The sequence below is a fragment of the Aotus nancymaae genome, unplaced genomic scaffold (genome assembly GCF_030222135.1).
Source record: "Aotus nancymaae isolate 86718 unplaced genomic scaffold, 86718_ANA_hifiasm-v0.15.2.pri h1tg000003l, whole genome shotgun sequence".
NCBI lineage: Eukaryota > Metazoa > Chordata > Mammalia > Primates > Aotidae > Aotus > Aotus nancymaae.
The window spans coordinates 5,080,391-5,098,165 of record NW_026988414.1 but is presented as its reverse complement, the minus strand read 5'-3'; the positions used below and the strand labels follow the sequence as shown (position 1 = coordinate 5,098,165).

At 42.7% G+C, this 17,775-nt stretch overlaps 1 protein-coding gene across 10 annotated transcripts in view; it reads left to right on the top strand.

The window, feature by feature from the left end:
- RALGPS1 (Ral GEF with PH domain and SH3 binding motif 1) overlaps window positions 1-17,775 on the top strand; it is a 317,405-nt gene that overhangs the window by 62,096 nt on the left and 237,534 nt on the right. The window lies entirely within an intron of this gene.

The following is a 17,775-nucleotide window of genomic DNA, read 5'->3' as shown; positions in this document are numbered from 1 at the left end:
TTGAGCCCAGTACTTGGATTTTCCAGAGACTGTCTTCTGTTTGGCCTACTCTGGCAGGGCTGGAAGTGGCTGATATCCACAGGCCTCCATGCCTGAGAGTCAGGTCTTAACATCCTCATTCCTTTTCCCAGGCTGCTCCTGCTGAAAATGTTCACTTTCAAGAAATGATGTGAGGGAACATTTTTCTAGAAGTTTTCTGTTTGTTGATCCCAAATTCTTGTTGTTGCCTTGTTTCTATTTTTGGAACCATTTGCCATAGAAAAAAATATACATATTTACGTTAACAGCATATATTGGTTAGGTGTGGTGGCTCCTGCCTGTAATCCCAGCACTTTGGGAGGCTTAGGTGGGAGGATCGCTTGAGGCCAGGGGTTTGAGACCAGCCTGAGCAACATAGTGAGTATTAAAAAAAAAAGCATATGTACATGTTTAGAAACAGTATAGTCAATAAAGAATAAAAAATTGATTTTGATCTTAAAAAGAATTCCTGGAAATGTTTGGCAATTGATAACAAGGTTTTGATTATTTTACCCAGGGTGTGTGTGTGTGTGATCAGGTAAACAAAATGCATTTCAAAGTAGCTGAATAGGGAGGCAGGAGAATTGCTTGAACCTGGGAGGTGGAGGTTGCGGCGAGCCACGATTGAGCTGTCGCACTTTAGCCTGGGCAAAAGAGCGAGAGAGTGCCTCAAAACAAAGGTAGCTGAATAGGCTGAAGAGGAATTTATTACAAGGATAAAGGGGAACTTTACAGAATTCATGGGGGTGAGTTCAGGCAGCCCGGAGAGCTACTAGGACACAAGCAGTCCCTGCTTCCTGCTCTGCTTCTCCCTCTCCTTCTCTCTCCTGCTTTCTTGTCTGATCTGACCTGATTTGGCCTTTCCAAAGGGCCTACGTTTACATGATCTCCATTTAAGTCACTATCCCAGACTAAGACCAGCAGATTTCAGTCCTGGGTGTCTAGTGCTGATCCAGTCACCTAAGACCAACAGTATGTGGTCAACATGAGCAAACACTTAGGGACCCAGCCTTGTGAGTGAGGTTCAGACCTCAGAGTAGTGGAATGTGGTTGGGGAGATAGGTCAAAAAGTGCTGCAGCTATGGTGAATTCCAGAATACTCTTAACTTAATGTCTTTCTTCTTACAGAACTGTGACTGTTAAGGCTTTGCAAAACAGCATATCTTAACACAAAGTCAGAGTGTTCAAGCCTTCTGAGAGCTAGCACCTAGTCTACTAAAAATTAGGAGAAAACTAGTACCACTAGTTTTGTTCAACATTTATGTGAAGACGTGGCAATTATTTGTATTACTGTATTGTGTGTGTGTGTGTGTGTGTGTGCACGTGTCTATGTGCATGCTTGTGTCTGTGTGTGTTATGTTCATTAGGGTTGGGGAGCACTGCTTTGTTTGCTTTTTTCTGAATTGGCTGACTTCCATTCTTTTTCTGTTTTGTTCTAATGTGGTATGATCCATTCTTTCTAATTAAAAACAACATCAAATCACTAAATCATTACCTCTTGGAGCCTTTTGGTGGAATAGGTGTGTGAGATGGTTGCCTTAGTTATCAGCTGAAGCTATTTCTGATTATGTTCTCTGCTTAGCTCTGATCTGGAGCAGTTTAGACATTTAGGGCTTTATTCTTCATTTGAACATCAAGGAGGGCAGCCCACCTGCCGTGAGTCCTGAACCTGCATGTGCCCAGGAGACTGGGATCACTGCCCAGGCCATTGGAAGGAGGGAAGCAGGTGGGGGCTCCTTCCTCTTCAGAGACATAGCTAAGGCCAGACCAAGACTTTTCCCCAGGGCGCTGCAGTTTGGAAGGTACTTCATCAACACATATCTTAGTTCAAGTTGTGACAAGACATTAAAGTGTAGATGTTTTATTTTAAAGACTGTAGCTTGTAGCAGTGGTTCTTAATCATGACTGCACATCAGAATCACCTGGACAGTCTTGGAAACATGGTGATACCCAGAGCCCCCTCCCCCACCACTACCCTACAGACCATTAAATCTGAACCTGAATCTCTTGGTGGGAGTCTGACACCTAATCAGCCCTATTTTCTAAAAGTTTCCCAGGTAATTCTGAGGCAGAGTGAGGATTCAGAACTAGCTGCTTTGAGGTATCTGGAGAAACCCCAAACTTGAACATTTTGGATCTATAACATGTTAGCTAAAAATGGAAGGGTTTGTTCCTCATTGTCAAAACTATGGTCAAAGGAAGGACCTGGGAGCTGCCCCAGCTTTTTTGCTGATGCTATTATTGTTAGCAGGCTAAAAACTGAAAACTTTCCTTTTGAGAATGCTTGCCATGTTGTGGCTGGACCACCCCAGAGTTGGAAGGGCATGAATAAAGTATAATTATAAGTAAGCAGAGGCCAGCATCTGAGAGCAAGATGGGTGCTGTGAGTGACCTGGGCTCCCAGGAAATCAGGAAACTTGGGAACCAGTGCTACTCCACTTTCAACCCTGGCTGTGTATCAGAATCCACTTGGGAATTCTTTAAAAAAAATTACAAATGCCTAGACTTCACCCTTAGAGATTCTAAATGCTTAGGTTTAGAATGGGACTTAGGAATCTGCTTTTGACTGGGCACCCTAGTGAGTTCCCAGTTGGATGAGAACCAGGGATGTAGTGATTCTAAGACTCGTAGCAATTTTAGACATTTTCTTACCTAGTTACTACCATTACCCTTAATTAAGCCCACAGAGATAAGAAGAATATTAGCCATGGACCCTGTAGCCAGGACTTGAATCAGGCCTATCTGAGCCCTGAACCTAGAGCTCAAGCTCTCAGCCCCTGTTGTATATAGGTGTAACCTGACTCCTGCACTGCACAGTGGGCTCTTACCTCTTTTGATGTGTAAACAGCCATCTTACCAGGTCTCTATTGTGTAAGTAATATAGTTTATGAGTCCTTCCTAGGCTGTTCAGATCCTTTACAACTGGAGAAGTGTTGCTGGCTGGGGTTAGATATGGTGATTTGGACTTGGGTTGTCCTGGAAGGCATCACCCACTTCCTAGCTGTTTGTTTTTCCAGCCTGGCTCAGGTTTCTGCTTTCCCATCATGCTGTTTGCCAACTCTGTGCTTATTAATGAGGAGCTGGGGGTAGTTAGCTCAAAAAAAAAAGATTCCTGAGGGACATGATTCTTGTCCTTGGAGATCTGAAAGGCTTTGAGCAGGCTGTGAGGAGTTATGGTGAGACCTGGATACTTTTGGATGCTGTTAGGGTTGGTCCTGGAAGTCGTTCCAGGTGGTGAGATTAGCATGCACAGAGGCTGTGGTCAAGGAGACTTGCATTGATGGAGGAGTTGGGGAGATTTTAAAAGAGACTTTTAAAGCTCTCCCAGCCATAGGGGTCCTTGAGTGTCTGGTGTTGCCTGGAGGGCAGCTTCCAGTGATGGAGTGGTGGGCAGCACCCTTGCCCATGCAGACCCTTGTCTGTGTGTCCTTGCTTGACTCCCTAGCCCTCTGACCTAACCCCTGAATGCCCAGTGGCCCGCTGTGCACAGGTTTGAAAAGAGGTGGGTGCTGATATGGACTGTTGTTAGGTAGCCTGGGCTGTTCACATTTTCCTGAACATTTACTGTGTGCAGGCTATAGATTAGGCACCTTAGATGTAGGGTCTCATTTAATCCTCATCACAATCTTATGATGTACCTGCTGTTACTGTCTTTGTCTCCCAGTTTTTATATATGAGGAAGCCAAAACTCAGACATGTTAAGTACTATAATTTGCTCCATGATTACTGTATTAGTCCTCTATTGCTATGTAACAAATTACCCCCACACTTAGCAGCTTAATAATAAGGATTTATCTCTCACAGTCTCTGTGGGTGAAGAATCCAAGAGTGGCTTAGCTGGGTGATCCTGGCTCAAGGTCTCTCAGGAAGTTGTATTCAAGATGTTGGCTGGGACTATAGTCATCTGAAGGCTTGACTGGGGAGGGGAAGTCTGGTTCCAAGGTGGTTCATGCACAATTCCTGGCTGTCGGCAGGAGTCCTCTGTTTCTTGCCATGTGGAACTGTTCATAGAGCCATGGAGTGTCCTTATGGCATGGCAGTTGACTTTCCCTAGAATGAGTGATCCAAGAGAACAAGACAGACACCAGCAATGATTTTTGTGATGTGGCTTAGAAGTCACATACTACAGTATCCTATTAGTATCACAGAGCAGCCCTCTTCACTGAGGGGGGCACTATATAAGAGCCGGACACCAGCAAGTAGGAAGTGGGGGACCCCTTGGAGGCTGCCTACCACAGGCCTCAGGTCAGATGAAATACAGGTGGTTTAACTCTGGAGCTTTCACAATTCTGCCTCTGCCAGTGCCCCAGCTGTGTGATCTTGGGTAAGTCACTTTGCTTCTCTGTTTTAGTTTCCTCATTCATAGAGTGGGGATAGTAAGAGTACCTCCCTCATAGGATTATTTGGATAATTAAATGAGATAATGCATATAGAGAGTACTTAGCACAGAGGCTGGAACCTAGTAAAACAACATCAACTGTTTTTGAATGTGTAGTGCATACCAGGCATTGTGTTGAGCGGTTAAAGACTTTATATGTGTTACCTTATTTAATTCTCAATTTACCCTGGCAGATGCAATTATTATTTCATTTACATCTGTGTTGCCCAGGCTAATCTTGGACTTCTGGCCTCAAGTGATTATCCTGTCTCAGCCTCCCCAGTAGCTGAGATTATAGGTACAAACTGGCATACCTGACTCTTATAGCTGAAATTCTTAAGAAGAATTTTTCTTCATCAGCTAGGACTACTTGTATGTACTTAATTCTTTCCTTTTAATTATCAATTTTCAGAGTAAGCAGTTGGTGCCCCACTTATCTTTAATAGTGACTTGTGGGTTTGTAACTGCTTAGTTTTGTTTTTGGTGAGCAGTCTCTCTCCTCCATCATAATGAACTCGTGGATGTTGGTACATCCTTTGTGTCTCAGTCAGCTGTAGTCACCATTCTTTTTGGTATATAAATTGCTCTGTGTTTGACCAGTAGGGTCCCTTTTATGTTGGCTCCTTTATCTTTTTAACATGATCCCGTTCATTTTTTATCACTTCCCTGCTTTTTGGCCCAACAAGATCCCCAGGGTTATGTTGAATATTTTCTGCTGCAGACCTGGAATTAGGCATTTCTTCAGGGGGTTTCTTTTAGTAGGGAATAATATTTAGAAACCACAATGTGGGTGAAGGCTGCTCAGTATTACTGGGTGGCCATTGCTTTTAGGCCTTTGCCATGAACAGAGCTAGTAAATAGTTATTTTTTAAAAGGAAAAAGTCATGAGTTCATAGTTGGAGTAGATGATATTATTTCACCGTAATTCTTCCTTCTCTCCTTACTCCTTGTCTTACCTTCACTGTGGGTGGTGTATATCTCCCTACCCTATTGACTTTGGGCTTGGCCCTGTGACTTGGTTTTGCCCATGGAATGCGGGCAGCGTGGCAGTGTGCAGATCTGAGCTGAGCTGGTAAGAGGCGTGGCAAGCCTTGCCCAGCTGTCTTGGAACTTCCTTTTTCTCTATGATGTACCAGTAACTCTTGCTTGTTTATCCTTAGTCCTCAAAGGAGGATATTACAGATGACCTGAACTGACCTGAGGTCTAGATTGCACATTAAGACAAGCCAAAGCCAACTCGGCAGAGCTGAGCTGAGCTGAATGGCATCATCTGTAGACCTATGAGCAGGAAATCAGTGTTGTCATTGGAAGCATCTGAGATTTGAGGATTGTTATGCCACATTGTCTTGTAAAAAATTTGACTAATATAATATTGATCTTTCCAGTTCAAATCTAACATTATAGCTATATTATAGTTGTTACTTAATTCCTTTGATATTTATATATTTTATTTTACAATGACAATTTTGGTTCCTAGCAACATTAGTTACTTTTTTTATATTATCCCATCATATATATGTAAAATAACTTAAAATAATAATATCAGTATTATTTTACTGATATTAGTAGTAGTCTACTAATCAACAGCCTACTGGTCAAAGTTTAACATTTCTTTGCAGTTTCATTTGCAGTTAGTTCTTTTACTTCTTGTCTTCTCTCTTTCCTGCTACTTACCTACCGAAGGAGGCCTCCCTCCTGGACTTTTCCCCTAAAAGTCTTTGGAAGCACCAGGACAGAAAAGGAGGGTTATGCTAACTTGGTTCTGGAAGGTCTGCATACTGAGATACCCTGTTGTAATCCCAGTACCTGGAACACATTACATACTCAAGAAATATTTGTTGAATGAGTGGAGTATGAATGGATGCCTAAATGAGAGGGGAAGCTCCATAGCAGAACATTATCTGGCTGTGTTTAGGCACATTGCCAAGGGAGTGTGTCAACCAAGGGAGTGGTATTACCACGGTGTCTGTTTTGTGGTGTAACCACTTCCCTCAAAGCAAGGGTATTTCCTGGTGAGCTCAGCCTTTTGAAGATTCACATTTCCAAAAGCAGTTGATAACTGAGGGTGGAGCTGTGGCTTTTCATGACTTCTGCTGGTTTCAGCAAGGGGGACCACAAAGAACATTTCAAGGCTTAGAGGAAGCCAGGCAGACAGTGAGTTAAGGATTGGCAGAGAGTAAGGAAAATGGAAGTTACAAACACGGAGCCATAACTGCCCTGTCCCCTGGTGACTCTAACAAGTGACCAAGTTTATCAAAAATTGGTGTCTTAATGCAGATAGAGCTTTGCAGCATAATAGCTTACATCTGTTTGAACTTACAAGTTGTGGCCTAGAACCTCATTGCCACTGTGGTAGATTGGATTGCAGGGTGGATTCCTGGATGGATTCCTGTCTGCCAGGGCTTAGGGCAAGGGCTGCATTGTAAGGGAGGTCTGTCCGAAGGTCCTGGTGGCAGCAGCCTTTATAAGAGGGTATGTTTTCAGGGTGGTGGTTTGTCTCTACCAGAATTCCCTACCAAATCTGTCTGTCGGTGTGCCCAGTTCTCACCCTATGGAATTGGAAGGTGCAGCAGTGTCTCAGAGGCTAGTCTGAATGTCAGAACTGTTTTTGTCATTAGTTTTAACATGGAGCAGCATCAAGGGGGAACAGCTGTTCTTAGAATGTGCTGAAAATGGTCACAGCCTGTGCTTTATTCAGCCCAGGGTTCTGTCAGAGCTGAGCTCCTGGGTCTGTTAAAGCTACACAGCTTGAAGAGCATGAACTTTGATCTGATGAAGCTGAGGTTGAGTCCCAGCCTCACCCTTCTAGCTTGGAGACTTTGGACAAGTCATGTATTTTCTTTATGCCTTGATTTTCTCATGTATTAAGTTGGTAGGGGGCAGAAATTGTAGCTTTTACCTTACAGTGAGCGTGTAAGAACTTAGTATGGTGACTATACAAAGCAAGTTCCTAGTCACACGTGGCTATCATTTCACCATGTATAGTTTGAATACGCACTGTGGGTTATGGATGGGAGGTTGTTGCTTAGAATATTCAGTGATGCCTGTGCAGGAGCCAGTGCCCCACAGGAGATGATACCTGAGTAGCAGAGTGTTTAAAAGCATGCTACCTGGGATCCTTCAGACCTAGGTTTCACATCCTGGTCCTCTGGAGAGCTGGGAGGCTGAGGTCTAGAACAAGACATACACATGATGGTGCCCTGTAGGCCCTGGAAACATCATGTGGGATGTTTGGACATTAGTGATAATGTCCCAACCCCACTCAGCCTTGACTAAGGAATTTGAGCTTTATCTTGTTAGCCCTGGGCATTCACTGAGAGATTAAAAAAAAATAAAGACAAAGTCTTGCTATGTTGCTCAGGCTAAAGTGCAACCCTTCTCAGCCTTGGGGTTGGGACGTTATCACTAGCCCTTGAAGGCTGAAAGAGATCATATCTTATTGATGATTTGGGGAGTTGGGGGCAGTTGGAAAGGAAATTTCAGGCAGAATGAATAACCCCCTGAAAAGACAGGTGATGTGTTTAGCAAAATTTAATACTACTTTTGGTGCTTGGTGTTCTTGAGAGAAGAAAAGGAAAACCTGCTCTTCCCTTAGGTCTGTGCTCTGCCAGGGCATCATTGCCAGGGATATAGGTGCATGCCAAAGGCTTACCAGAAGTCAGTGTTTCATTCTCTGCCTACTGGCAGGCGGGGCATGGGTATACAGTGGGCCCCATGGGTATACAGTGGGCCCCAGTGTGATGGAAATGAACTGCAGCGAGGTGGGAAGCTTCTCTAAGTGCTCATGATTTTTCCAGTCTTCTCACTGCCCCTGCCAACATTGTTCCATCCCCACTGTCAGATTTCCCAGTAGTCAGCCCTGCCTTCACTCATTTGCTCATTTATCAGTTACCGTGCTAAATGCTGGAGAGATGATGATGAAGAGGACCTCGGCACATTCCAACTTGAGCCAGGCAGATGTGTAAATAAATAGTAAACAAGAAGTATTCAGGGGTGGGAGGGGCTGGTGTATCAAGGAGAGAGTGAGGGTGGGATGGGCAGGAGGCAAGAAGCGTGTCCCACAGGAGGGATATTTGAATAAGAGAGCCAGGAGAACGGGGTGGCCAAAAGCATTGCAAAAGCAGAAAGATTCAGAAGCGTGTAGGTGTTTGGAGAGCAGTGAGAAGTTTGTCATGACTGGAGAAGTGTATCTAGGTCTCTTCTGCAAGACCAGGACCAAAATCCAGAGGATGAGTGGCCAGGAAATAGAAGGACCAGTGGTGAGGTCAGCAGCAAAGGAGGTGGCAAGAAAGGAAGAGCCTCAAGCCTGGCTGGGGGCGAGAGATTCAGAGGCCTTACACTGAAACCTGGACACACAAGTCCTGGCATCTCTTTGAGGAGCATGGACATGTGTCAAGAGAGCAAGATTGGGCCAGGCAGTTTGAGTTGGGCTGGAGAGGGCAGTGAGGCTTGGAAAGGAGGCTTAGATGTGCCTGACTAAGGAGTTGGAGCTTTATCTTATTAGCCTGGGGCATTCACTGAAAGATTAAAAAAAAAATAGAGACAAAGAGACAAAGTTTTGCCATGTTACCCAGGCTAAAGTACAATGGCATGATCATAGCTCACTGCAGCCTCAAACTCCTGGGCTGAAGCAATCCTCCTGCCTTAGCCTCCTGAATAGCTGAGACTATAGGTATATGCCACCACACCCAGCCCTCTGAAAGATTTTAAAAGGGGAGCACCACGGACATATTTGTATCTTGGGACGTTCGTTTCAACTGAGACAGAACCAAATGCAGTCAGGGAAGCTAGTTAGGAGGATTTTGCAGCAGTCTGCATGAGGCAAAGTGGTCACACTGGAGAGAAGGGGAAGGCCTGACGTTACACTGGTTGTGAGGTTGCTGCAAGGGCCAAGATGAGAGGAAGCAGGCTTTAGGTGTGCCTGGAGAAAAGTGGGCTGTCCACTTAGGGAGCAGAAGGAAGAGCAGGGTACAAGGAAGGAGGCAGAGAAAGTGGTCCTAGAGGTAGGAGGAGGCCTAGTTAAGTCAAACAGGGTGATCAGCAATGTTTGCCTGTAGGGAGGGAGGCCAGAAGGGCCAGAGACAGCTGATGGCCTGAAAGAAGGCTGAAGGACTTGGGGGCCTAGGTGGGAGAACTACTTGAGCTTAGGAATTTGAGGCCGGCCTGGGCAACATAGCAAGACCCCATCTTATCATCATCATCATCATCACTGAAGGACCAAAAGTCAAGAAGAGAGCAAAGCACAGATTTGGTTAGGGGAAGAAGGGGGAGCCAGGAAATAATGGAGGGAGATGGACTTCAGTGTTCAGGGTCTTTGAGGTAGGGCAGCTCTGGTAACTATGCTTGAAGGTGTGATGGCAGTGCCTTTGTGGAGCAGAGGAGGTTGAGGCACGGGGGTATTCAGAAGTGAGAAGTTTAGTGAAGTATGTGGAGATGACAACACAAGAATGGGAGGAGGGGAAGACTCGAGCCAGAGCTACAGGCAAGGGAGCATCATTCGAGGAGAGCAGACGGCATCATGAAGGGGAATTAGAGGTGTCAGGACCTGGCTTGGGCTTCCCAGAAGACAAGCTGTGGGCCTGGACTGTGGGCCTTGGAAGTGAGGAACCAGAGTGTCCCCAATATCTACTGCTGGGTTCAAGGCACAGACCAGGTGCTCATTGTTAGTGGAAGGCAGACCGGGGTGGTCTGGGTGGGCCTGCTGGTCCTCTCCCTCTTCCTCATTGTCTGTGGCCCTGAGGGAACCTGCTAGGTGGTGTTTTAAGGAAAAGGCAGATCTGGTTTGAGTGAGGAGGTGGGAGCAGCATTAACAGAAATGTTTTGAGACAAAGGAGGCATTCTGCAGATAAAAGACATACTCCTGTGGGGCACTTACTCTAGAGTGATTTGATTTCACCCTTCCCTGTATCAGGCTGGAGCTTGAGACCTTGGAGCTTGACTTGGCCAGCATCTGTTGGGTCCCTTTCTGGTTTACAGAAAGGCTAGCCTGCTGGAATGGAAGACTCCCTGCAGGAGTCCACAGTTTCCTCCAGGCCACATGACACGTTGCAGTTCAGGAAAACACTGCCTGTGGGTCCAGGAACCTGACCCTCTGGCCTTTTGTCTGGATGCCGTTTGCCTGCTCTGAAGAAGCGGGCATTCCAGAAAGCCGAGGTCAGTGTTGGACGTCGGACAAACCCTGTGTGTCTTTGCTGCTCCTTGGAATCACAATGTTTGGCCTTTGGAAAGGGAATAACGTGGCCAGAAGGCAGTCATTTGTAAAGTGGAGATCGGTTTCACTGACATCATTAAAACCCCTCTCTCAGGTCACATGCTGGGCAGTTTTCTCAGACCATTTCTCTCCACTACACCAGCCTAGTCTAATCCACTGCCACCCCTCCTCCGAATGATGGCAGCAGCCTTTTCACATCTCCCCATGTTCAGTTCCATTCCCCAGCTCCTCTTTAGAACCAGAGACATTTTTCTAAGGTCAAAGTTTGACCATGTCCCTGCCCTGCTTAGAGCCCTCTGTGGCTCCCCACTGCTCCTAGGATGCAGATCTACCTTCACAGCCTCCCAGGCTCTGTGAAATAGGCCAGCAGCAGACTCCCAACTCCCTCCTGCTCCAGTTCACCACTTCATGTGCCCACAACAGCCTCTTTGGTGTTCCCTCCTGTCTCAGCACCTCCCCACAGGTTGTGCCCTCTGCTTGGAATGCTCTGCTCTGCCTTCTGGAGATCATGAGCAGTGAGAGCTCCAAGGTAGTGCTCCTGCTTCTCTTGCTCCCTCTCAGAGCCGCCTCATACTTCTTACATATGGCACTGTTCACCCTCATACTGAAATATTACAGCTTTTACAAGTTTGAATTATGAGTTCAACGTCTGTCCCCCTCCTGCTTTATGAACTCCAGGAATGCAGAGTTCATGCCAGTACATCTTCATCCCTGACTCCTGTGTCCTAATGCAGTGCCTGATATTGTTTGTCATTTTTCAAATACATTTAGGATGTGGCAATAGTAATAATACTAAGATCCCTCAAATCCTTTCCACTTGTATGCTGTACTGCCTCTCTTTGTTCAAAAAACTGAATCAGGTAGTAGGGGCATTCTTGGTGTCCACCAGTTGAGGCCAAGGCATAGAAAGTATGGCTCCCAGCATAAGACTCATTAGAGCTGCTGTTACTTAGCACCCAAAGGCTGAACAGCTGTCTCATTTGTACCACTCTGAGTTCACATTTGTTATTTGCACATTTTCTAGTAATTGCTCTATCTGTTTTAACAATTTCTCCTCTCAATGGAAACAGAGTAGAAAAGGAATTCCCCACCTCCATTCATTTCATGGTGGAGATAGGAGGAGAGGCTGGAGTTCCTCTCTGAGTCCTAGGAAAAGATCTGCCTGAAGGGTGGGGAAAGCCCACTGGAGTCTGAACTGGCTGCACACACAGGCCAGCAGCACATTTGATCTAACACTTTGAAACTTTGAGACTCATTTTTCTTCTCCTTCTTGAGCATGGACATGACATTAATGTTGGTTAGAAACCAAATTTCCTTTTAAATGAATTAATAACACAAAACAGAGCCTTTGGTGAACAGCTGTTTTCATCCACGCGGACTTGGCGCCTGGTCGGAATTTTTGTCTGCAAGGAAAAGAGGGTTTGTTTGGACTCTTGTCATAGGAACAACTGCATGATCCCAGGAAGTTTGGGGTAGAGAGAAGATCATAACTTCTGGAGGCAGGAAGGTCTGCATTTGAACCTTGGCTCTGCTACTCTCCAGCTGTGTGATCATAGGCAAGTTCCCTCATCTTTCTGTGTCTCCATTTTCTTCTTTGTAAAGTAGAAATGATACCCATCTCATAGTGTTATGATGGTTAAGGAGACTGTGTAAGAGGGGGCCTAGAATGGGCCTGGCACATGGCAGAAACTCACAAATTGTTTCTTCATTTTTGAGAGAGGTCAGGGTTGTAATGAGAAAAGCAATAGGCAGTGCTAATAAGTCAAGCTGAGAAGGGCTCTGGGCTCAGCAGTAAAGCTTCCCAAGGGTAGGACCTCATCTGTCATTGCTATATCCCTTATGGCAAGCAGTGAGTAAGCAGTATCTGGTACATGACAGGAGCAATACTTGTCAATACTTGTTTGATGAATGACAGGTATGTAGAAAAGCATTTCCTTAAGAGCTTGGGCTCTGGAATGAGAAGGACTTGGGTTTCTATCTCTGCTACCATGGTCAAGTCACTGAGTCTTTCTGAATCTTAGTTTCTGTATCTGTAAAATGGAGATTATAATATGACTACCTCAAAAGAATTGGACATGAGGACAGCATGAAATTATTTTCTATGTTATTGAGGTATAATGTACATAGAAACTGTGCATACTAAAGTCAACAATTTGATATGTATGTATCTGTAAAACCATCTCCATCTCAATATAATGAATATACCCATCACCCTAAAAGTTTTTGCATGCCTCTTTGCAATCCCTTCCTCCTCTTCCACTCCTTCCATTGTTCTTAAACTAGGTGGTATATGTCCTTAAAGTTTGTTATTCTGTTTCAAAATTGTTCTGACTATTCTAATCCTTGGCATTTCCATATGTGTTTTAGAATCACCTTGTTAAGTTTTACCAAAGAAGTCTGCTGGGATTTTAATTGGGATTGTGGTGAATCTATAGATCCATTTGGGGAGAATTGAGTCACCTGAATGTGAAACACAATGTATCTCCAAGTATTAAGAACTCATAACACAGTATATCACCTCGTATATATAGGGCTTCTCTAATTTATGTTAGTAATGTTATATAGTTTGCATTGTATAGGTCTTATACATCTTTTGCCAAATATATGAAGGATTTTTACACAGATGATGGTGTCTCTGTGAATAATGACAGTCTTGTTTCTTTCTGAACTGGATGCTATTGTTTCTTTTTCTTGCCTTGTTGCATGGGCTACAGCCTCTAGTACAGTGTTGGGTAGAAGTGGTGAGAACAGATATCCTTAGTGTGGTCCTGATCTTAGAATGAAACTGGTCTTTCCCCATTAAGGATGATGTTTGCTGTTAACTGTAGGTTTTTCATAGATGCCTTTTTTTTTTTTTAAATCAGGTTGAGGAAATTTCCTTGTATTCCTAATTTACTAAGTGTTTAATCTAGAATGGGTATTTGAGTTTTATCAAATGCTTTTCTTGCATCTATTGAGATAAAATCGTTTTTCTTTTTTAGTCTATTACTGTAGAGAATTTCATTGATTTATTTTTGAATATTAAACCAACCTTGTATTCCTGTGGTAAACCTCACTTGGTCATGAATTATCCTTTTTGTATATTGTTGGATTTGATTTGCTAACATTTTGTTTAGGATTTCTGCATCTGTGTTCATATGGAATATTGATCCATATTTTTCCTTTCCTGTAATGTTTTTGTCTGGTTTTGGTATCAGTATAATGCTGCCTTCACAAAATGAGTTGAGAAATATTCATTCCTTTTCAATTTTCTAGAAGAGTTTGTATAGAATTAGTATGAGTCTTTCTTAAATATTTGGTAGATATCAACAGTAGAGCCACCTAGGTCTGGAGTTTTCTCTGTGTAAGTTTTTTTTCTATTAAATAGACTTTAGTTTTAAGAACACTTTTAGGTTTCTAGCAAAACTGAGCAGAAAGTACAGAGAATTCCTGTGTATCTTCCTTCTCCATATATGCACAGCCTCCCTCACTATAAGCATCCTCCCTCAGAGTGGTGGATTTGTTAAAATTGATGACCCTACACTGATACAAGACCATCACCCAAAGTTCATAGTTTTCATTAAAGTTAATTTGTAGTGGTGTACATTTCATCAGTTTTGACAAATGTATAATCACATGTATCTACCATTATAGGGTCATCCAAACTAGTTTTACTATTTTAAAAATCCTCTGTGCCCCTCCTATTCATCTATTCCTCTCTCCTAACCCCTGACACCACTGGTCTTTATACTGTCTCCATAGTTTTATCTTTTCCAGAATGTCATATAGTTAGAATGATACAGTATGTAGCCTTTTCAGATTGTGTTATTTCATATAAGCATTTATGTTTTCTTCATGTCTTTTCATGACTTGATAGCTCATGAATAATTTATTGTTTGCATATACCACAGTTTATCCATTCACCTACTGAGGGATATCTTGATTGCTTCCAAGTTTTGGCAATTATGAGTAAAGCTTCTATGACGATCCGTGTGCAGATTTCTGTGTGGACACAGGTTTTCAACCCATTTGGGTAAATACCAATGAGAATAATTGCTAGATCATTGTGGAAAGCTTTTAAACTATGAATTTAATTTCTCTAACTATTCAGGTTATCTATTTCTTTTTTAGTGAGTTTTGGTTGTGTTTTTCAGTGAGCCTGTGCATTTCATCTTAAGTTGTTAAATTTATTCCCATGAAGTTGTTCATAATATTTTTATTAATCTTTTAATATCTGTAGAATCTGTCGTGATGTCCCCTGCTCTCATTCCTCGTATCGGTAATTTGTATCTCTTTGCTTTTTTCCCCCGATCAGTCCAGCTAAAATTTATTAATTTTATTGATCTCAAAGAGAGCTTTTGGTTTCATTATTTTTTCTATGGCTTTTCTGTTTTCTGATCCATTGATTTCTGTTCATATTCTTTCTTCTGCTTACTTTGGGTTTAATTTACTCTTCTTTTATAGTTTCTTAAAGTAGAAGCTGAAGTCAATGATTTGAGCGCTTTCTTCATTTCTAATGTAGGCATCTAATGCTATACATTTTCTTTTAAGTGCTGCTCTAGCTTGGTACCACACATTTTGACATTTTGGGCTTTCATTTCCATTAAATTAAAAATGCTTTCTAATTTTCCTTTTGATTTCTTTTTGACCCATGGGCTATTAAAGATGTCTTATTTAGTCTCCAAATATTTGAGGAATGTCTTGGTATATTCCAAGACATTGGTAAATGTTTGGTGTGAACCTGAGAACAAAACAAAACAAAACAAAAACAGCCAGGCATGGTGGTGCATGCCTGCTGTAGTCCCAGCTATTAGGAGGCTGAGATGGGAGGATTACTCGAACCCAGGAGGTTGAGGCTGTAGTGAGCTGTGATTGTGCCACTGTACTCAAGCCTGAGTCAAGACCCTGTCTCAAAAAAAAAAAAAAAAGTAAGTTCACACAATTTTTTTTCCTTTTTTTCTTCCTTTTCTGACTTTTTTTTTTTTTTTTTTTTTTTTGAGATGGCGTTTCGCTCGTTACCCAGGCTGGAGTGTAATGGCGCGATCTCGGCTCACTGCAACCTCCGCCTCCTGGGTTCAGGCAATTTTCCTGCCTCAGCCTCCTGAGTAGCTGGGATTACAGGCACGCACCACCATGCCCAGCTAATTTTTTGTATTAGTAGAGACGGGGTTTCACCATGTTGACCAGGATGGTCTCGATCTCTTGACCTCGTGATCCACCTGCCTCGGCCTCCCAAAGTGCTGGGATTACAGGCTTGAGCCACCGCGCCTGGCCTCTGACTTCTTTTTATTTAATTGAGCACACTTCATGATTCCACCTTAACTCTTTCATTGGCTTACGAGGTATACTTTCTTTTCCTTTAGTGCTTGGTTTAGGGTTCTTAGTATATATTTTAAACTTATCATAGCCTACTTTCAAGTTGATAATACACCATTTTATGTATAATATAAGACATTTGCAACAGTGTATGTCTGTTTACCTCCCTCCTATTCTTTGCAGTATCGTTGTTATACATTTTTCTTCTACATATGCAATCATCTCTATATTGTTACTATATTTGCATTAAACAATAATTTGTTAAAGTCTATTGTCTTTTAAAGAAATTTTTAAAAGTGCGCATAATCAGGTAGACAAATCTTAAGGGTATAACTCAGTGTATTTTTACAAAGCAAACAAACAATGTAGCCACCATCTAGATCAAGATATACAAACATACCAGCATCCCGGAAGCCTACCTCATGCCCCCTCCAAATCATCAGCTATATACAAATGTAACCGCGATTCTATTACCATAGGTAGTTTTGCCTGTTTTTGAAATTCATATAAAGAGAATCATAAAATATCTATGTTTTGTCTGTCTTTTTTCACTTGACATTTTATATGTGAGATTTATCATGTTTTTATGTGTAGCCAGAGTTTTTTCCGTTCTCATTTTTGTATAGTATTCCATTCATTGTATGAGTAGATCATATTTTATTTATCTTTTTCAATGGCGATGGATATTTTGGGTTTCTGGTTTGAAGCTATTATGAATAGCGATGCCGCATACATCCTTGAACATGCTTTTTGTTAGACATAAACACTCATTTTTCTTGGATGCAATATGTGGGAGTGAAATTGCTGGCTCATAAGATATGTGTATATTCAGCTTAATAGATACTGCCAAACTATTTTCTTTCTTTCTTTTTTTAAAAATACTGTTTTTTTAAATTTAATTTTATTTTAAATTGTGGGATGCATGTGCAGAATGTGCAGGTTTGTTACGTAGGTAATGTTTGCCATGGTGGTTTGCTGCACCTATCAACCCATCACATCACCTGGGTAAAAAGTGATTGTACCATTTCACATTTCTGTCGGCACTCTGTGATGTTTCAGTTGTCCAGCATCTCTGTCAGCACTTAGTGTTGTCAGAAGACAAAACAGTAGCAAATGCAGAGTTCACCTCAGCACGTTTCTTATCTTTCTCGCATCTTGGGCCCTCAAAATCCTGGATTCTTTGGTTGTTCTCTATTTTTAAATTGCTATGCTTTTGTTATTGTCGTTACTTTATCTAATTTTTATAGTTAGTATCAGTTAAAATACTCTGCCATAGACAGAGTCAAAGTCTCTTTCTCTCTTTCTTTCTTCTTTTTTGAGATGGAGTTTCACTCTTGTTGTCCAGGATGGAATGCAACAGCGCGATCTCGGCTCACTGCAACCTCCGCCTCCCAGGTTCAAGCGATGCTCCTGCCTCAGCTCCCGAGTAGCTGGGATTACAGGCACCCGCCACCATGCCCGGCTAATTTTTGTATTTTTAGTAGAGACAGGGTTTCGCTATGTTGGCCAGGCTGGTTTCAAACTCCTAAGTTCAGGTGCTCCACCTGCCTTGGCTTCCCAAAGTGCTGGGATTACAGGCATGAGCCACTGAGCCTGGCCAAGTCTCTTTCTTTATTTTGAAAACTATCTTCTGTGGAAATTTTTCTCAAATTATATTAAGGCATCATTCTACTCCAAAGGGTATGGGATGGTATGAGGTGCTACTACGTATGTCTGGTAATTGCAGTTTTCATGTCACTGTGTTATGGTGTCTACTGTTATAGTGCCTGGAATTTGTTCCATTTGAAAGGAATTTATGAAACTGTAACTTACCTTTATGATTATATACATCCTTTGTTGATACTGATCTTAGCTTAAGTTGGAAAACGTCAAT